The sequence below is a fragment of the Chiloscyllium plagiosum genome, unplaced genomic scaffold (assembly GCF_037043375.1).
Source record: "Chiloscyllium plagiosum isolate Xiang-an unplaced genomic scaffold, Cpla_swu_hap1 HiC_scaffold_45, whole genome shotgun sequence".
NCBI lineage: Eukaryota > Metazoa > Chordata > Chondrichthyes > Orectolobiformes > Hemiscylliidae > Chiloscyllium > Chiloscyllium plagiosum.
The window spans coordinates 44509994-44531387 of NW_028270183.1; the positions used below are offsets into that span (position 1 = coordinate 44509994).

Below are 21394 nucleotides of genomic sequence, written 5' to 3' on the forward strand. Positions count from 1 at the left end.
TACGAGAATTGGAAAGGCAGTGATGGGCAATGGCTGTGCGCAGAGGGTGGTGCGTTTCTGGAACAAGTTGCCAGACGAGCTGGTGATGGATGGTAAAATTCCAATACTTTTAAGGAATCTGGACGTGTATTTGAATAGGCAGCGTTGAGAGAGACATGCGTCAAATGCATGCAATCGCGGCTGGATCAATTGAAGATATCTGTTCGGAATGGACGAGTTCGACCGAAGACTGTGTTTTCAGTGCTGACCATATCTAATGAGCTCTATGATAGTGCAGGTGAAATGATAAAAAAGATAAATAAAATCAATGAAGTAAAATTGTCTCAAGTTGTTGAATTCAAACAACTTCAGGTAATTTTATTTCAATTATTTTATTTATCTTTTTTATTTGTGTTTTTTTCATTGTTCTGTAACTCTTATTTCTTGATTGTCTCTCTTTCTCTCGCTCCCCACTCTCTCAATATCTTTTTCCTTTCCTCTTCCCACTTTGCTACCCTTCTCCCCTGTTTTCCATTTTGTCTCTGCTTCACCCATCCCCCACATATTTTGTCACATAGCACTGGCTACAGCCTGCGTCATTCACGGCTCCTAATCTCCCTTAGATCTCTCCATGCACTCTCATTATCACCTTTGCATCTGGAGCCCTGACTCACCATCTCTCAGCCTGGTGTAAACAGCTCCCTAATTCTCCCCCTTTTTTATCTTTAACAAAGGATCAGTTCGACTCGAAACGTCAGCTCTTTTCTCTCCTTGCAGATGGTGCCAGACGTGCTGAGACTTTCCAGCATTTTCTCTTTTGGTTTCAGATTCCAGCATCCGCAGTAATTTTATTTTATTAATGGCTCTATGATATTGCTGGTGTCATGATAACTCCAGCTTCTATGCATGAGAGGTGAGCAAGCGAATGAATTCCTTTTGGAAGTCGCGTGACAAGTATTAACAGAGATCAAGGAAAATAACATGAACGAATCTTTGATTTGAATTGAAGCCTGAACTCTGGTTCTGCTCCGAGACTGTGCCAGGTCTGATTAATACTGCATATATTTCATGATTTGCATTTGTTTGTGAAAACAATTGAGACTGATTGATTTGCTGCAGACAACATCCAGCAGTCATCATGGGTACGGCGATCAAGTCGTGCGTCTAGCCCTGTCAAATGTTTTATTGCGCAGGTGAGGCTTCCTGTTTCGTGGTTTGGTGGAGCACGTTGTTTGGAAAAATAGCAACGCAGCTGAGATCCGGCATGGGACCAGCGGGTTGATGTTCCATGACAGCGATGGTCGCCTTTCGAATGAGCACACATCTCAACCGACCATGTGACAAGTTCTTGCAGACGGTGAAAGTAAAAGCCACGGCGAACACTGACACAGCCCTGGTAACGACGGAAGCGCTTCTCGTGGTCAGTGCGGGGATTGAACCCACGACCTTGGTGTTATTAGCACCACGCTCTAACCAGCTGAGCTAACCGACCAACACAGCACAGGCAGCGAAAGTAAATGCCTATATTGCCGGTGCTCACAACCACGGCGGCTGTTCATTTTCTGCTTCATGTCGATCGCACGATAGTCTGAAGTATTTCCTTTCGTTGCAAAGCTTTTCAACGAAAAAAAAGCATTTACTTTTCCGAACGCGCATACTCGACTTAACCATTTGCTCTGATATTCAAAATGAAGCACAATGTCCGGACGCGTGCAATTTCAATCGCAATGCCACCAGCTCAGCTGCAGCTTGTCATGTTGAAAAATATCGTCTGTCGAAACGTCCCTTCAACGATCGCTCACTGTTCTTCTGGATACTCACAGACTTTTGGAGTCAGCGTTATGTGCTGCTGATAAACTGCTACGAACCTTATGCCAAATGCATTTGAATTGAAATCTAACAGTGGGATTTTTTCTGCTCCCGAACGACGCAGTTGCTTTGGTGTCAGCAACAGCTCAGACGCCAATTGCACGTTTTGCTCAATCACTCATGTTGCTAATTCAATCTTCGTTTGACAGCATATTTAGAAAGTTATCACGCCTTCCTGCAGCGGTCGTCAGTGACAGATCAGATGCTGAGATGATTGCTTCAGACAGCATGCTACATCCTCCATTTGAAAATGGAAAAGGTGCAAACGGTTGCAGGCTGAACACACACTCACTATATTGCCTGGCGTGTCAGAGGCTGGGAGCGGAGCTTATGGAGGCTTTTCAATCATGAGGGGCATGAATCGGGTAAATAGACAAGTTTCTTTCGCTCAGGTGTGGCAGTGCAGAACTAGAGGGTATAAATCAGGTGTGGGAGTACGAGAATTGGAAAGGCAGTGATGGGCAATGGCTGTGCGCAGAGGGTGGTGCGTTTCTGGAACAAGTTGCCAGACGAGCTGGTGATGGATGGTAAAATTCCAATACTTTTAAGGAATCTGGACGTGTATTTGAATAGGCAGGGATTAGAGAGACATGGGTCAAATGCATGCAATCGCGGCTGGATCAATTGAAGATATCTGTTCGGAATGGACGAGTTCGACCGAAGACAGTGTTTTCAGTGCTGTCCATATCTAATGAGCTCTATGATAGTGCAGGTGAAATGATAAAAAAGATAAATAAAATCAATGAAGTAAAATTGTCTCAAGTTGTTGAATTCAAACAACTTCAGGTAATTTTATTTCAATTATTTTATTTATCTTTTTTATTTGTGTTTTTTTCATTGTTCTGTAACTCTTATTTCTTGATTGTCTCTCTTTCTCTCGCTCCCCACTCTCTCAATATCTTTTTCCTTTCCTCTTCCCACTTTGCTACCCTTCTCCCCTGTTTTCCATTTTGTCTCTGCTTCACCCATCCCCCACATATTTTGTCACATAGCACTGGCTACAGCCTGCGTCATTCACGGCTCCTAATCTCCCTTAGATCTCTCCATGCACTCTCATTATCACCTTTGCATCTGGAGCCCTGACTCACTATCTCTCAGCCTGGTGTAAACAGCTCCCTAATTCTCCCCCTTTTTTATCTTTAACAAAGGATCAGTTCGACTCGAAACGTCAGCTCTTTTCTCTCCTTGCAGATGGTGCCAGACGTGCTGAGACTTTCCAGCATTTTCTCTTTTGGTTTCAGATTCCAGCATCCGCAGTAATTTTATTTTATTAATGGCTCTATGATATTGCTGGTGTCATGATAACTCCAGCTTCTATGCATGAGAGGTGAGCAAGCGAATGAATTCCTTTTGGAAGTCGCGTGACAAGTATTAACAGAGATCAAGGAAAATAACATGAACGAATCTTTGATTTCAATTGAAGCCTGAACTCTGGTTCTGCTCCGAGACTGTGCCAGGTCTGATTAATACTGCATATATTTCATGATTTGCATTTGTTTGTGAAAACAATTGAGACTGATTGATTTGCTGCAGACAACATCCAGCAGTCATCATGGGTACGGCGATCAAGTCGTGCGTCTAGCCCTGTCAAATGTTTTATTGCGCAGGTGAGGCTTCCTGTTTCGTGGTTTGGTGGAGCACGTTGTTTGGAAAAATATCAACGCAGCTGAGATCCGGCATGGGACCAGCGGGTTGATGTTACATGACAGCGATGGTCGCCTTTCGAATGAGCACACATCTCAACCGACCATGTGACAAGTTCTTGCAGACGGTGAAAGTAAAAGCCACGGCAAACACTGGCACAGCCCTGCAAACGACGGAAGCGCCTCTCGTGGTCAGTGCGGGGATTGAACCCACGACCTTGGCGTTATTAGCACCACGCTGTAACCAGCTGAGCTAACCGACCAACACAGCACAGGCAGCGAAAGTAAATGCCTATATTGCCGGTGCTCACAACCACGGCGGCTGTTCATTTTCTGCTTCATGTCGATCGCACGATAGTCTGAAGTATTTCCTTTCGTTGCAAAGCTTTTCAACGAAAAAAAAGCATTTACTTTTCCGAACGCGCATACTCGACTTAACCATTTGCTCTGATATTCAAAATGAAGCACAATGTCCGGACGCGTGCAATTTCAATCGCAATGCCACCAGCTCAGCTGCAGCTTGTCATGTTGAAAAATATCGTCTGTCGAAACGTCCCTTCAACGATCGCTCACTGTTCTTCTGGATACTCACAGACTTTTGGAGTCAGCGTTATGTGCTGCTGATAAACTGCTGCGAACCTTATGCCAAATGCATTTGAATTGAAATCTAACAGTGGGATTTTTTCTGCTCCCGAACGACGCAGTTGCTTTGGTGTCAGCAACAGCTCAGACGCCAATTGCACGTTTTGCTCAATCACTCATGTTGCTAATTCAATCTTCGTTTGACAGCATATTTAGAAAGTTATCACGCCTTCCTGCAGCGGTCGTCAGTGACAGATCAGATGCTAAGATGATTGCTTCAGACAGCATGCTACATCCTCCATTTGAAAATGGAAAAGGTGCAAACGGTTGCAGGCTGAACACACACTCACTATATTGCCTGGCGTGTCAGAGGCTGGGAGCGGAGCTTATGGAGGCTTTTCAATCATGAGGGGCATGAATCGGGTAAATAGACAAGTTTCTTTCGCTCAGGTGTGGCAGTGCAGAACTAGAGGGTATAAATCAGGTGTGGGAGTACGAGAATTGGAAAGGCAGTGATGGGCAATGGCTGTGCGCAGAGGGTGGTGCGTTTCTGGAACAAGTTGCCAGACGAGCTGGTGATGGATGGTAAAATTCCAATACTTTTAAGGAATCTGGACGTGTATTTGAATAGGCAGGGTTTAGAGAGACATGGGTCAAATGCATGCAATCGCGGCTGGATCAATTGAAGATATCTGTTCGGAATGGACGAGTTCGACCGAAGACTGTGTTTTCAGTGCTGTCCATATCTAATGAGCTCTATGATAGTGCAGGTGAAATGATAAAAAAGATAAATAAAATCAATGAAGTAAAATTGTCTCAAGTTGTTGAATTCAAACAACTTCAGGTAATTTTATTTCAATTATTTTATTTATCTTTTTTATTTGTGTTTTTTTCATTGTTCTGTAACTCTTATTTCTTGATTGTCTCTCTTTCTCTCGCTCCCCACTCTCTCAATATCTTTTTCCTTTCCTCTTCCCACTTTGCTACCCTTCTCCCCTGTTTTCCATTTTGTCTCTGCTTCACCCATCCCCCACATATTTTGTCACATAGCACTGGCTACAGCCTGCGTCATTCACGGCTCCCAATCTCCCTTAGATCTCTCCATGCACTCTCCTTATCACCTTTGCATCTGGAGCCCTGACTCACCATCTCTCAGCCTGGTGTAAACAGCTCCCTAATTCTCCCCCTTTTTTATCTTTAACAAAGGATCAGTTCGACTCGAAACGTCAGCTCTTTTCTCTCCTTGCAGATGGTGCCAGACGTGCTGAGACTTTCCAGCATTTTCTCTTTTGGTTTCAGATTCCAGCATCCGCAGTAATTTTATTTTATTAATGGCTCTATGATATTGCTGGTGTCATGATAACTCCAGCTTCTATGCATGAGAGGTGAGCAAGCGAATGAATTCCTTTTGGAAGTCGCGTGACAAGTATTAACAGAGATCAAGGAAAATAACATGAACGAATCTTTGATTTGAATTGAAGCCTGAACTCTGGTTCTGCTCCGAGACTGTGCCAGGTCTGATTACTACTGCATATATTTCATGATTTGCATTTGTTTGTGAAAACAATTGAGACTGATTGATTTGCTGCAGACAACATCCAGCAGTCATCATGGGTACGGCGATCAAGTCGTGCGTCTAGCCCTGTCAAATGTTTTATTGCGCAGGTGAGGCTTCCTGTTTCGTGGTTTGGTGGAGCACGTTGTTTGGAAAAATAGCAACGCAGCTGAGATCCGGCATGGGCCCAGCGGGTTGATGTTACATGACAGCGATGGTCGCCTTTCGAATGAGCACACATCTCAACCGACCATGTGACAAGTTCTTGCAGACGGTGAAAGTAAAAGCCACGGCGAACACTGACACAGCCCTGCTAACGACGGAAGCGCCTCTCGTGGTCAGTGCGGGGATTGAACCCACGACCTTGGCGTTATTAGCACCACGCTCTAACCAGCTGAGCTAACCGACCAACACAGCACAGGCAGCGAAAGTAAATGCCTATATTGCCGGTGCTCACAACCACGGCGGCTGTTCATTTTCTGCTTCATGTCGATCGCACGATAGTCTGAAGTATTTCCTTTCGTTGCAAAGCTTTTCAACGAAAAAAAAGCATTTACTTTTCCGAACGCGCATACTCGACTTAACCATTTGCTCTGATATTCAAAATGAAGCACAATGTCCGGACGCGTGCAATTTCAATCGCAATGCCACCAGCTCAGCTGCAGCTTGTCATGTTGAAAAATATCGTCTGTCGAAACGTCCCTTCAACGATCGCTCACTGTTCTTCTGGATACTCACAGACTTTTGGAGTCAGCGTTATGTGCTGCTGATAAACTGCTGCGAACCTTATGCCAAATGCATTTGAATTGAAATCTAACAGTGGGATTTTTTCTGCTCCCGAACGACGCAGTTGCTTTGGTGTCAGCAACAGCTCAGACGCCAATTGCACGTTTTGCTCAATCACTCATGTTGCTAATTCAATCTTCGTTTGACAGCATATTTAGAAAGTTATCACGCCTTCCTGCAGCGGTCGTCAGTGACAGATCAGATGCTGAGATGATTGCTTCAGACAGCATGCTACATCCTCCATTTGAAAATGGAAAAGGTGCAAACGGTTGCAGGCTGAACACACACTGACTATATTGCCTGGCGTGTCAGAGGCTGGGAGCGGAGCTTATGGAGGCTTTTCAATCATGAGGGGCATGAATCGGGTAAATAGACAAGTTTCTTTCGCTCAGGTGTGGCAGTGCAGAACTAGAGGGTATAAATCAGGTGTGGGAGTACGAGAATTGGAAAGGCAGTGATGGGCAATGGCTGTGCGCAGAGGGTGGTGCGTTTCTGGAACAAGTTGCCAGACGAGCTGGTGATGGATGGTAAAATTCCAATACTTTTAAGGAATCTGGACGTGTATTTGAATAGGCAGGGTTTAGAGAGACATGGGTCAAATGCATGCAATCGCGGCTGGATCAATTGAAGATATCTGTTCGGAATGGACGAGTTCGACCGAAGACTGTGTTTTCAGTGCTGTCCATGTCTAATGAGCTCTATGATAGTGCAGGTGAAATGATAAAAAAGATAAATAAAATCAATGAAGTAAAATTGTCTCAAGTTGTTGAATTCAAACAACTTCAGGTAATTTTATTTCAATTATTTTATTTATCTTTTTTATTTGTGTTTTTTTCATTGTTCTGTAACTCTTATTTCTTGATTGTCTCTCTTTCTCTCGCTCCCCACTCTCTCAATATCTTTTTCCTTTCCTCTTCCCACTTTGCTACCCTTCTCCCCTGTTTTCCATTTTGTCTCTGCTTCACCCATCCCCCACATATTTTGTCACATAGCACTGGCTACAGCCTGCGTCATTCACGGCTCCTAATCTCCCTTAGATCTCTCCATGCACTCTCATTATCACCTTTGCATCTGGAGCCCTGACTCACCATCTCTCAGCCTGGTGTAAACAGCTCCCTAATTCTCCCCCTTTTTTATCTTTAACAAAGGATCAGTTCGACTCGAAACGTCAGCTCTTTTCTCTCCTTGCAGATGGTGCCAGACGTGCTGAGACTTTCCAGCATTTTCTCTTTTGGTTTCAGATTCCAGCATCCGCAGTAATTTTATTTTATTAATGGCTCTATGATATTGCTGGTGTCATGATAACTCCAGCTTCTATGCATGAGAGGTGAGCAAGCGAATGAATTCCTTTTGGAAGTCGCGTGACAAGTATTAACAGAGATCAAGGAAAATAACATGAACGAATCTTTGATTTGAATTGAAGCCTGAACTCTGGTTCTGCTCCGAGACTGTGCCAGGTCTGATTACTACTGCATATATTTCATGATTTGCATTTGTTTGTGAAAACAATTGAGACTGATTGATTTGCTGCAGACAACATCCAGCAGTCATCATGGGTACGGCGATCAAGTCGTGCGTCTAGCCCTGTCAAATGTTTTATTGCGCAGGTGAGGCTTCCTGTTTCGTGGTTTGGTGGAGCACGTTGTTTGGAAAAATAGCAACGCAGCTGAGATCCGGCATGGGCCCAGCGGGTTGATGTTACATGACAGCGATGGTCGCCTTTCGAATGAGCACACATCTCAACCGACCATGTGACAAGTTCTTGCAGACGGTGAAAGTAAATGCCACGGCGAACACTGACACAGCCCTGCTAACGACGGAAGCGCCTCTCGTGGTCAGTGCGGGGATTGAACCCACGACCTTGGCGTTATTAGCACCACGCTCTAACCAGCTGAGCTAACCGACCAACACAGCACAGGCAGCGAAAGTAAATGCCTATATTGCCGGTGCTCACAACCACGGCGGCTGTTCATTTTCTGCTTCATGTCGATCGCACGATAGTCTGAAGTATTTCCTTTCGTTGCAAAGCTTTTCAACGAAAAAAAAGCATTTACTTTTCCGAACGCGCATACTCGACTTAACCATTTGCTCTGATATTCAAAATGAAGCACAATGTCCGGACGCGTGCAATTTCAATCGCAATGCCACCAGCTCAGCTGCAGCTTGTCATGTTGAAAAATATCGTCTGTCGAAACGTCCCTTCAACGATCGCTCACTGTTCTTCTGGATACTCACAGACTTTTGGAGTCAGCGTTATGTGCTGCTGATAAACTGCTGCGAACCTTATGCCAAATGCATTTGAATTGAAATCTAACAGTGGGATTTTTTCTGCTCCCGAACGACGCAGTTGCTTTGGTGTCAGCAACAGCTCAGACGCCAATTGCACGTTTTGCTCAATCACTCATGTTGCTAATTCAATCTTCGTTTGACAGCATATTTAGAAAGTTATCACGCCTTCCTGCAGCGGTCGTCAGTGACAGATCAGATGCTGAGATGATTGCTTCAGACAGCATGCTACATCCTCCATTTGAAAATGGAAAAGGTGCAAACGGTTGCAGGCTGAACACACACTGACTATATTGCCTGGCGTGTCAGAGGCTGGGAGCGGAGCTTATGGAGGCTTTTCAATCATGAGGGGCATGAATCGGGTAAATAGACAAGTTTCTTTCGCTCAGGTGTGGCAGTGCAGAACTAGAGGGTATAAATCAGGTGTGGGAGTACGAGAATTGGAAAGGCAGTGATGGGCAATGGCTGTGCGCAGAGGGTGGTGCGTTTCTGGAACAAGTTGCCAGACGAGCTGGTGATGGATGGTAAAATTCCAATACTTTTAAGGAATCTGGACGTGTATTTGAATAGGCAGGGTTTAGAGAGACATGGGTCAAATGCATGCAATCGCGGCTGGATCAATTGAAGATATCTGTTCGGAATGGACGAGTTCGACCGAAGACTGTGTTTTCAGTGCTGTCCATGTCTAATGAGCTCTATGATAGTGCAGGTGAAATGATAAAAAAGATAAATAAAATCAATGAAGTAAAATTGTCTCAAGTTGTTGAATTCAAACAACTTCAGGTAATTTTATTTCAATTATTTTATTTATCTTTTTTATTTGTGTTTTTTTCATTGTTCTGTAACTCTTATTTCTTGATTGTCTCTCTTTCTCTCGCTCCCCACTCTCTCAATATCTTTTTCCTTTCCTCTTCCCACTTTGCTACCCTTCTCCCCTGTTTTCCATTTTGTCTCTGCTTCACCCATCCCCCACATATTTTGTCACATAGCACTGGCTACAGCCTGCGTCATTCACGGCTCCTAATCTCCCTTAGATCTCTCCATGCACTCTCATTATCACCTTTGCATCTGGAGCCCTGACTCACCATCTCTCAGCCTGGTGTAAACAGCTCCCTAATTCTACCCCTTTTTTATCTTTAACAAAGGATCAGTTCGACTCGAAACGTCAGCTCTTTTCTCTCCTTGCAGATGGTGCCAGACGTGCTGAGACTTTCCAGCATTTTCTCTTTTGGTTTCAGATTCCAGCATCCGCAGTAATTTTATTTTATTAATGGCTCTATGATATTGCTGGTGTCATGATAACTCCAGCTTCTATGCATGAGAGGTGAGCAAGCGAATGAATTCCTTTTGGAAGTCGCGTGACAAGTATTAACAGAGATCAAGGAAAATAACATGAACGAATCTTTGATTTGAATTGAAGCCTGAACTCTGGTTCTGCTCCGAGACTGTGCCAGGTCTGATTAATACTGCATATATTTCATGATTTGCATTTGTTTGTGAAAACAATTGAGACTGATTGATTTGCTGCAGACAACATCCAGCAGTCATCATGGGTACTGCGATCAAGTCGTGCGTCTAGCCCTGTCAAATGTTTTATTGCGCAGGTGAGGCTTCCTGTTTCGTGGTTTGGTGGAGCACGTTGTTTGGAAAAATAGCAACGCAGCTGAGATCCGGCATGGGACCAGCGGGTTGATGTTACATGACAGCGATGGTCGCCTTTCGAATGAGCACACATCTCAACCGACCATGTGACAAGTTCTTGCAGACGGTGAAAGTAAAAGCCACGACGAACACTGACACAGCCCTGCTAACGACGGTAGCGCCTCTCGTGGTCAGTGCGGGGATTGAACCCACGACCTTGGCGTTATTAGCACCACGCTCTAACCAGCTGAGCTAACCGACCAACACAGCACAGGCAGCGAAAGTAAATGCCTATATTGCCGGTGCTCACAACCACGGCGGCTGTTCATTTTCTGCTTCATGTCGATCGCACGATAGTCTGAAGTATTTCCTTTCGTTGCAAAGCTTTTCAACGAAAAAAAGCATTTACTTTTCCGAACGCGCATACTCGACTTAACCATTTGCTCTGATATTCAAAATGAAGCACAATGTCCGGACGCGTGCAATTTCAATCGCAATGCCACCAGCTCAGCTGCAGCTTGTCATGTCGAAAAATATCATCTGTCGAAAGGTCCCTTCAACGATCGCTCACTGTTCTTCTGGATACTCACAGTCTTTTGGAGTCAGCGTTATGTGCTGCTGATAAACTGCTGCGAACCTTATGCCAAATGCATTTGAATTGAAATCTGACAGTGGGATTTTTTCTGCTCCCGAACGACGCAGTTGCTTTGGTGTCAGCAACAGCTCAGACGCCAATTGCACGTTTTGCTCAATCACTCATGTTGCTAATTCAATCTTCGTTTGACAGCATATTTAGAAAGTTATCACGCCTTCCTGCAGCGGTCGTCAGTGACAGATCAGATGCTGAGATGATTGCTTCAGACAGCATGCTACATCCTCCATTTGAAAATGGAAAAGGTGCAAACGGTTGCAGGCTGAACACACACTCACTATATTGCCTGGCGTGTCAGAGGCTGGGAGCGGAGCTTATGGAGGCTTTTCAATCATGAGGGGCATGAATCGGGTAAATAGACAAGTTTCTTTCGCTCAGGTGTGGCAGTGCAGAACTAGAGGGTATAAATCAGGTGTGGGAGTACGAGAATTGGAAAGGCAGTGATGGGCAATGGCTGTGCGCAGAGGGTGGTGCGTTTCTGGAACAAGTTGCCAGACGAGCTGGTGATGGATGGTAAAATTCCAATACTTTTAAGGAATCTGGACGTGTATTTGAATAGGCAGGGTTTAGAGAGACATGGGTCAAATGCATGCAATCGCGGCTGGATCAATTGAAGATATCTGTTCGGAATGGACGAGTTCGACCGAAGACTGTGTTTTCAGTGCTGTCCATATCTAATGAGCTCTATGATAGTGCAGGTGAAATGATAAAAAAGATAAATAAAATCAATGAAGTAAAATTGTCTCAAGTTGTTGAATTCAAACAACTTCAGGTAATTTTATTTCAATTATTTTATTTATCTTTTTTATTTGTGTTTTTTTCATTGTTCTGTAACTCTTATTTCTTGATTGTCTCTCTTTCTCTCGCTCCCCACTCTCTCAATATCTTTTTCCTTTCCTCTTCCCACTTTGCTACCCTTCTCCCCTGTTTTCCATTTTGTCTCTGCTTCACCCATCCCCCACATATTTTGTCACATAGCACTGGCTACAGCCTGCGTCATTCACGGCTCCTAATCTCCCTTAGATCTCTCCATGCACTCTCATTATCACCTTTGCATCTGGAGCCCTGACTCACCATCTCTCAGCCTGGTGTAAACAGCTCCCTAATTCTCCCCCTTTTTTATCTTTAACAAAGGATCAGTTCGACTCGAAACGTCAGCTCTTTTCTCTCCTTGCAGATGGTGCCAGACGTGCTGAGACTTTCCAGCATTTTCTCTTTTGGTTTCAGATTCCAGCATCCGCAGTAATTTTATTTTATTAATGGCTCTATGATATTGCTGGTGTCATGATAACTCCAGCTTCTATGCATGAGAGGTGAGCAAGCGAATGAATTCCTTTTGGAAGTCGCGTGACAAGTATTAACAGAGATCAAGGAAAATAACATGAACGAATCTTTGATTTGAATTGAAGCCTGAACTCTGGTTCTGCTCCGAGACTGTGCCAGGTCTGATTACTACTGCATATATTTCATGATTTGCATTTGTTTGTGAAAACAATTGAGACTGATTGATTTGCTGCAGACAACATCCAGCAGTCATCATGGGTACGGCGATCAAGTCGTGCGTCTAGCCCTGTCAAATGTTTTATTGCGCAGGTGAGGCTTCCTGTTTCGTGGTTTGGTGGAGCACGTTGTTTGGAAAAATAGCAACGCAGCTGAGATCCGGCATGGGCCCAGCGGGTTGATGTTACATGACAGCGATGGTCGCCTTTCGAATGAGCACACATCTCAACCGACCATGTGACAAGTTCTTGCAGACGGTGAAAGTAAATGCCACGGCGAACACTGACACAGCCCTGCTAACGACGGAAGCGCCTCTCGTGGTCAGTGCGGGGATTGAACCCACGACCTTGGCGTTATTAGCACCACGCTCTAACCAGCTGAGCTAACCGACCAACACAGCACAGGCAGCGAAAGTAAATGCCTATATTGCCGGTGCTCACAACCACGGCGGCTGTTCATTTTCTGCTTCATGTCGATCGCACGATAGTCTGAAGTATTTCCTTTCGTTGCAAAGCTTTTCAACGAAAAAAAAGCATTTACTTTTCCGAACGCGCATACTCGACTTAACCATTTGCTCTGATATTCAAAATGAAGCACAATGTCCGGACGCGTGCAATTTCAATCGCAATGCCACCAGCTCAGCTGCAGCTTGTCATGTTGAAAAATATCGTCTGTCGAAACGTCCCTTCAACGATCGCTCACTGTTCTTCTGGATACTCACAGACTTTTGGAGTCAGCGTTATGTGCTGCTGATAAACTGCTGCGAACCTTATGCCAAATGCATTTGAATTGAAATCTAACAGTGGGATTTTTTCTGCTCCCGAACGACGCAGTTGCTTTGGTGTCAGCAACAGCTCAGACGCCAATTGCACGTTTTGCTCAATCACTCATGTTGCTAATTCAATCTTCGTTTGACAGCATATTTAGAAAGTTATCACGCCTTCCTGCAGCGGTCGTCAGTGACAGATCAGATGCTGAGATGATTGCTTCAGACAGCATGCTACATCCTCCATTTGAAAATGGAAAAGGTGCAAACGGTTGCAGGCTGAACACACACTGACTATATTGCCTGGCGTGTCAGAGGCTGGGAGCGGAGCTTATGGAGGCTTTTCAATCATGAGGGGCATGAATCGGGTAAATAGACAAGTTTCTTTCGCTCAGGTGTGGCAGTGCAGAACTAGAGGGTATAAATCAGGTGTGGGAGTACGAGAATTGGAAAGGCAGTGATGGGCAATGGCTGTGCGCAGAGGGTGGTGCGTTTCTGGAACAAGTTGCCAGACGAGCTGGTGATGGATGGTAAAATTCCAATACTTTTAAGGAATCTGGACGTGTATTTGAATAGGCAGGGTTTAGAGAGACATGGGTCAAATGCATGCAATCGCGGCTGGATCAATTGAAGATATCTGTTCGGAATGGACGAGTTCGACCGAAGACTGTGTTTTCAGTGCTGTCCATGTCTAATGAGCTCTATGATAGTGCAGGTGAAATGATAAAAAAGATAAATAAAATCAATGAAGTAAAATTGTCTCAAGTTGTTGAATTCAAACAACTTCAGGTAATTTTATTTCAATTATTTTATTTATCTTTTTTATTTGTGTTTTTTTCATTGTTCTGTAACTCTTATTTCTTGATTGTCTCTCTTTCTCTCGCTCCCCACTCTCTCAATATCTTTTTCCTTTCCTCTTCCCACTTTGCTACCCTTCTCCCCTGTTTTCCATTTTGTCTCTGCTTCACCCATCCCCCACATATTTTGTCACATAGCACTGGCTACAGCCTGCGTCATTCACGGCTCCTAATCTCCCTTAGATCTCTCCATGCACTCTCATTATCACCTTTGCATCTGGAGCCCTGACTCACCATCTCTCAGCCTGGTGTAAACAGCTCCCTAATTCTACCCCTTTTTTATCTTTAACAAAGGATCAGTTCGACTCGAAACGTCAGCTCTTTTCTCTCCTTGCAGATGGTGCCAGACGTGCTGAGACTTTCCAGCATTTTCTCTTTTGGTTTCAGATTCCAGCATCCGCAGTAATTTTATTTTATTAATGGCTCTATGATATTGCTGGTGTCATGATAACTCCAGCTTCTATGCATGAGAGGTGAGCAAGCGAATGAATTCCTTTTGGAAGTCGCGTGACAAGTATTAACAGAGATCAAGGAAAATAACATGAACGAATCTTTGATTTGAATTGAAGCCTGAACTCTGGTTCTGCTCCGAGACTGTGCCAGGTCTGATTAATACTGCATATATTTCATGATTTGCATTTGTTTGTGAAAACAATTGAGACTGATTGATTTGCTGCAGACAACATCCAGCAGTCATCATGGGTACTGCGATCAAGTCGTGCGTCTAGCCCTGTCAAATGTTTTATTGCGCAGGTGAGGCTTCCTGTTTCGTGGTTTGGTGGAGCACGTTGTTTGGAAAAATAGCAACGCAGCTGAGATCCGGCATGGGACCAGCGGGTTGATGTTACATGACAGCGATGGTCGCCTTTCGAATGAGCACACATCTCAACCGACCATGTGACAAGTTCTTGCAGACGGTGAAAGTAAAAGCCACGACGAACACTGACACAGCCCTGCTAACGACGGTAGCGCCTCTCGTGGTCAGTGCGGGGATTGAACCCACGACCTTGGCGTTATTAGCACCACGCTCTAACCAGCTGAGCTAACCGACCAACACAGCACAGGCAGCGAAAGTAAATGCCTATATTGCCGGTGCTCACAACCACGGCGGCTGTTCATTTTCTGCTTCATGTCGATCGCACGATAGTCTGAAGTATTTCCTTTCGTTGCAAAGCTTTTCAACGAAAAAAAGCATTTACTTTTCCGAACGCGCATACTCGACTTAACCATTTGCTCTGATATTCAAAATGAAGCACAATGTCCGGACGCGTGCAATTTCAATCGCAATGCCACCAGCTCAGCTGCAGCTTGTCATGTCGAAAAATATCATCTGTCGAAAGGTCCCTTCAACGATCGCTCACTGTTCTTCTGGATACTCACAGTCTTTTGGAGTCAGCGTTATGTGCTGCTGATAAACTGCTGCGAACCTTATGCCAAATGCATTTGAATTGAAATCTGACAGTGGGATTTTTTCTGCTCCCGAACGACGCAGTTGCTTTGGTGTCAGCAACAGCTCAGACGCCAATTGCACGTTTTGCTCAATCACTCATGTTGCTAATTCAATCTTCGTTTGACAGCATATTTAGAAAGTTATCACGCCTTCCTGCAGCGGTCGTCAGTGACAGATCAGATGCTGAGATGATTGCTTCAGACAGCATGCTACATCCTCCATTTGAAAATGGAAAAGGTGCAAACGGTTGCAGGCTGAACACACACTCACTATATTGCCTGGCGTGTCAGAGGCTGGGAGCGGAGCTTATGGAGGCTTTTCAATCATGAGGGGCATGAATCGGGTAAATAGACAAGTTTCTTTCGCTCAGGTGTGGCAGTGCAGAACTAGAGGGTATAAATCAGGTGTGGGAGTACGAGAATTGGAAAGGCAGTGATGGGCAATGGCTGTGCGCAGAGGGTGGTGCGTTTCTGGAACAAGTTGCCAGACGAGCTGGTGATGGATGGTAAAATTCCAATACTTTTAAGGAATCTGGACGTGTATTTGAATAGGCAGGGTTTAGAGAGACATGGGTCAAATGCATGCAATCGCGGCTGGATCAATTGAAGATATCTGTTCGGAATGGACGAGTTCGACCGAAGACTGTGTTTTCAGTGCTGTCCATATCTAATGAGCTCTATGATAGTGCAGGTGAAATGATAAAAAAGATAAATAAAATCAATGAAGTAAAATTGTCTCAAGTTGTTGAATTCAAACAACTTCAGGTAATTTTATTTCAATTATTTTATTTATCTTTTTTATTTGTGTTTTTTTCATTGTTCTGTAACTCTTATTTCTTGATTGTCTCTCTTTCTCTCGCTCCCCACTCTCTCAATATCTTTTTCCTTTCCTCTTCCCACTTTGCTACCCTTCTCCCCTGTTTTCCATTTTGTCTCTGCTTCACCCATCCCCCACATATTTTGTCACATAGCACTGGCTACAGCCTGCGTCATTCACGGCTCCTAATCTCCCTTAGATCTCTCCATGCACTCTCATTATCACCTTTGCATCTGGAGCCCTGACTCACCATCTCTCAGCCTGGTGTAAACAGCTCCCTAATTCTCCCCCTTTTTTATCTTTAACAAAGGATCAGTTCGACTCGAAACGTCAGCTCTTTTCTCTCCTTGCAGATGGTGCCAGACGTGCTGAGACTTTCCAGCATTTTCTCTTTTGGTTTCAGATTCCAGCATCCGCAGTAATTTTATTTTATTAATGGCTCTATGATATTGCTGGTGTCATGATAACTCCAGCTTCTATGCATGAGAGGTGAGCAAGCGAATGAATTCCTTTTGGAAGTCGCGTGACAAGTATTAACAGAGATCAAGGAAAATAACATGAACGAATCTTTGATTTGAATTGAAGCCTGAACTCTGGTTCTGCTCCGAGACTGTGCCAGGTCTGATTAATACTGCATATATTTCATGATTTGCATTTGTTTGTGAAAACAATTGAGACTGATTGATTTGCTGCAGACAACATCCAGCAGTCATCATGGGTACGGCGATCAAGTCGTGCGTCTAGCCCTGTCAAATGTTTTATTGCGCAGGTGAGGCTTCCTGTTTCGTGGTTTGGTGGAGCACGTTGTTTGGAAAAATAGCAACGCAGCTGAGATCCGGCATGGGACCAGCGGGTTGATGTTCCATGACAGCGATGGTCGCCTTTCGAATGAGCACACATCTCAACCGACCATGTGACAAGTTCTTGCAGACGGTGAAAGTAAAAGCCACGGCGAACACTGGCACAGCCCTGCAAACGACGGAAGCGCCTCTCGTGGTCAGTGCGGGGATTGAACCCACGACCTTGGCGTTATTAGCACCACGCTGTAACCAGCTGAGCTAACCGACCAACACAGCACAGGCAGCGAAAGTAAATGCCTATATTGCCGGTGCTCACAACCACGGCGGCTGTTCATTTTCTGCTTCATGTCGATCGCACGATAGTCTGAAGTATTTCCTTTCGTTGCAAAGCTTTTCAACGAAAAAAAAGCATTTACTTTTCCGAACGCGCATACTCGACTTAACCATTTGCTCTGATATTCAAAATGAAGCACAATGTCCGGACGCGTGCAATTTCAATCGCAATGCCACCAGCTCAGCTGCAGCTTGTCATGTTGAAAAATATCGTCTGTCGAAAGGTCCCTTCAACGATCGCTCACTGTTCTTCTGGATACTCACAGACTTTTGGAGTCAGCGTTATGTGCTGCTGATAAACTGCTGCGAACCTTATGCCAAATGCATTTGAATTGAAATCTGACAGTGGGATTTTTTCTGCTCCCGAACGACGCAGTTGCTTTGGTGTCAGCAACAGCTCAGACGCCAATTGCACGTTTTGCTCAATCACTCATGTTGCTAATTCAATCTTCGTTTGACAGCATATTTAGAAAGTTATCACGCCTTCCTGCAGCGGTCGTCAGTGACAGATCAGATGCTGAGATGATTGCTTCAGACAGCATGCTACATCCTCCATTTGAAAATGGAAAAGGTGCAAACGGTTGCAGGCTGAACACACACTCACTATATTGCCTGGCGTGTCAGAGGCTGGGAGCGGAGCTTATGGAGGCTTTTCAATCATGAGGGGCATGAATCGGGTAAATAGACAAGTTTCTTTCGCTCAGGTGTGGCAGTGCAGAACTAGAGGGTATAAATCAGGTGTGGGAGTACGAGAATTGGAAAGGCAGTGATGGGCAATGGCTGTGCGCAGAGGGTGGTGCGTTTCTGGAACAAGTTGCCAGACGAGCTGGTGATGGATGGTAAAATTCCAATACTTTTAAGGAATCTGGACGTGTATTTGAATAGGCAGGGTTTAGAGAGACATGGGTCAAATGCATGCAATCGCGGCTGGATCAATTGAAGATATCTGTTCGGAATGGACGAGTTCGACCGAAGACTGTGTTTTCAGTGCTGTCCATATCTAATGAGCTCTATGATAGTGCAGGTGAAATGATAAAAAAGATAAATAAAATCAATGAAGTAAAATTGTCTCAAGTTGTTGAATTCAAACAACTTCAGGTAATTTTATTTCAATTATTTTATTTATCTTTTTTATTTGTGTTTTTTTCATTGTTCTGTAACTCTTATTTCTTGATTGTCTCTCTTTCTCTCGCTCCCCACTCTCTCAATATCTTTTTCCTTTCCTCTTCCCACTTTGCTACCCTTCTCCCCTGTTTTCCATTTTGTCTCTGCTTCACCCATCCCCCACATATTTTGTCACATAGCACTGGCTACAGCCTGCGTCATTCACGGCTCCTAATCTCCCTTAGATCTCTCCATGCACTCTCATTATCACCTTTGCATCTGGAGCCCTGACTCACCATCTCTCAGCCTGGTGTAAACAGCTCCCTAATTCTACCCCTTTTTTATCTTTAACAAAGGATCAGTTCGACTCGAAACGTCAGCTCTTTTCTCTCCTTGCAGATGGTGCCAGACGTGCTGAGACTTTCCAGCATTTTCTCTTTTGGTTTCAGATTCCAGCATCCGCAGTAATTTTATTTTATTAATGGCTCTATGATATTGCTGGTGTCATGATAACTCCAGCTTCTATGCATGAGAGGTGAGCAAGCGAATGAATTCCTTTTGGAAGTCGCGTGACAAGTATTAACAGAGATCAAGGAAAATAACACGAACGAATCTTTGATTTGAATTGAAGCCTGAACTCTGGTTCTGCTCCGAGACTGTGCCAGGTCTGATTAATACTGCATATATTCCATGATTTGCATTTGTTTGTGAAAACAATTGAGACTGATTGATTTGCTGCAGACAACATCCAGCAGTCATCATGGGTACGGCGATCAAGTCGTGCGTCTAGCCCTGTCAAATGTTTTATTGCGCAGGTGAGGCTTCCTGTTTCGTGGTTTGGTGGAGCACGTTGTTTGGAAAAATAGCAACGCAGCTGAGATCCGGCATGGGACCAGCGGGTTGATGTTCCATGACAGCGATGGTCGCCTTTCGAATGAGCACACATCTCAACCGACCATGTGACAAGTTCTTGCAGACGGTGAAAGTAAAAGCCACGGCGAACACTGGCACAGCCCTGCAAACGACGGAAGCGCCTCTCGTGGTCAGTGCGGGGATTGAACCCACGACCTTGGCGTTATTAGCACCACGCTGTAACCAGCTGAGCTAACCGACCAACACAGCACAGGCAGCGAAAGTAAATGCCTATATTGCCGGTGCTCACAACCACGGCGGCTGTTCATTTTCTGCTTCATGTCGATCGCACGATAGTCTGAAGTATTTCCTTTCGTTGCAAAGCTTTTCAACGAAAAAAAAGCATTTACTTTTCCGAACGCGCATACTCGACTTAACCATTTGCTCTGATATTCAAAATGAAGCACAATGTCCGGACGCGTGCAATTTCAATCGCAATGCCACCAGCTCAGCTGCAGCTTGTCATGTTGAAAAATATCGTCTGTCGAAAGGTCCCTTCAACGATCGCTCACTGTTCTTCTGGATACTCACAGACTTTTGGAGTCAGCGTTATGTGCTGCTGATAAACTGCTGCGAACCTTATGCCAAATGCATTTGAATTGAAATCTGACAGTGGGATTTTTTCTGCTCCCGAACGACGCAGTTGCTTTGGTGTCAGCAACAGCTCAGACGCCAATTGCACGTTTTGCTCAATCACTCATGTTGCTAATTCAATCTTCGTTTGACAGCATATTTAGAAAGTTATCACGCCTTCCTGCAGCGGTCGTCAGTGACAGATCAGATGCTGAGATGATTGCTTCAGACAGCATGCTACATCCTCCATTTGAAAATGGAAAAGGTGCAAACGGTTGCAGGCTGAACACACACTCACTATATTGCCTGGCGTGTCAGAGGCTGGGAGCGGAGCTTATGGAGGCTTTTCAATCATGAGGGGCATGAATCGGGTAAATAGACAAGTTTCTTTCGCTCAGGTGTGGCAGTGCAGAACTAGAGGGTATAAATCAGGTGTGGGAGTACGAGAATTGGAAAGGCAGTGATGGGCAATGGCTGTGCGCAGAGGGTGGTGCGTTTCTGGAACAAGTTGCCAGACGAGCTGGTGATGGATGGTAAAATTCCAATACTTTTAAGGAATCTGGACGTGTATTTGAATAGGCAGGGTTTAGAGAGACATGGGTCAAATGCATGCAATCGCGGCTGGATCAATTGAAGATATCTGTTCGGAATGGACGAGTTCGACCGAAGACTGTGTTTTCAGTGCTGTCCATATCTAATGAGCTCTATGATAGTGCAGGTGAAATGATAAAAAAGATAAATAAAATCAATGAAGTAAAATTGTCTCAAGTTGTTGAATTCAAACAACTTCAGGTAATTTTATTTCAATTATTTTATTTATCTTTTTTATTTGTGTTTTTTTCATTGTTCTGTAACTCTTATTTCTTGATTGTCTCTCTTTCTCTCGCTCCCCACTCTCTCAATATCTTTTTCCTTTCCTCTTCCCACTTTGCTACCCTTCTCCCCTGTTTTCCATTTTGTCTCTGCTTCACCCATCCCCCACATATTTTGTCACATAGCACTGGCTACAGCCTGCGTCATTCACGGCTCCTAATCTCCCTTAGATCTCTCCATGCACTCTCATTATCACCTTTGCATCTGGAGCCCTGACTCACCATCTCTCAGCCTGGTGTAAACAGCTCCCTAATTCTACCCCTTTTTTATCTTTAACAAAGGATCAGTTCGACTCGAAACGTCAGCTCTTTTCTCTCCTTGCAGATGGTGCCAGACGTGCTGAGACTTTCCAGCATTTTCTCTTTTGGTTTCAGATTCCAGCATCCGCAGTAATTTTATTTTATTAATGGCTCTATG

General features: G+C 44.5%; 9 non-coding genes across 9 annotated transcripts; all 9 read right to left on the reverse strand.

Moving 5' to 3' along the window:
- Positions 1–1397: 1397 nt before the first annotated feature.
- On the reverse strand, positions 1398–1471 carry trnai-aau (transfer RNA isoleucine (anticodon AAU)). The gene has a single exon. It is a non-coding gene; the product is annotated as a tRNA-Ile (tRNA).
- A 2209-nt stretch (positions 1472–3680) lies between these two features.
- Positions 3681–3754, reverse strand: trnai-aau (transfer RNA isoleucine (anticodon AAU)). Its single transcript has one exon. It is a non-coding gene; the product is annotated as a tRNA-Ile (tRNA).
- A 2209-nt stretch (positions 3755–5963) lies between these two features.
- Positions 5964–6037, reverse strand: trnai-aau (transfer RNA isoleucine (anticodon AAU)). Its single transcript has one exon. It is a non-coding gene; the product is annotated as a tRNA-Ile (tRNA).
- Positions 6038–8246: 2209 nt separating this feature from the next.
- trnai-aau (transfer RNA isoleucine (anticodon AAU)) lies at positions 8247–8320 on the reverse strand. Its single transcript has one exon. It is a non-coding gene; the product is annotated as a tRNA-Ile (tRNA).
- A 2209-nt stretch (positions 8321–10529) lies between these two features.
- On the reverse strand, positions 10530–10603 carry trnai-aau (transfer RNA isoleucine (anticodon AAU)). The gene has a single exon. It is a non-coding gene; the product is annotated as a tRNA-Ile (tRNA).
- Positions 10604–12811: 2208 nt separating this feature from the next.
- On the reverse strand, positions 12812–12885 carry trnai-aau (transfer RNA isoleucine (anticodon AAU)). The gene has a single exon. It is a non-coding gene; the product is annotated as a tRNA-Ile (tRNA).
- A 2209-nt stretch (positions 12886–15094) lies between these two features.
- trnai-aau (transfer RNA isoleucine (anticodon AAU)) lies at positions 15095–15168 on the reverse strand. The gene has a single exon. It is a non-coding gene; the product is annotated as a tRNA-Ile (tRNA).
- Positions 15169–17376: 2208 nt separating this feature from the next.
- Positions 17377–17450, reverse strand: trnai-aau (transfer RNA isoleucine (anticodon AAU)). The gene has a single exon. It is a non-coding gene; the product is annotated as a tRNA-Ile (tRNA).
- Positions 17451–19659: 2209 nt separating this feature from the next.
- Positions 19660–19733, reverse strand: trnai-aau (transfer RNA isoleucine (anticodon AAU)). The gene has a single exon. It is a non-coding gene; the product is annotated as a tRNA-Ile (tRNA).
- Between the last annotated feature and the right edge of the window lie 1661 nt (positions 19734–21394).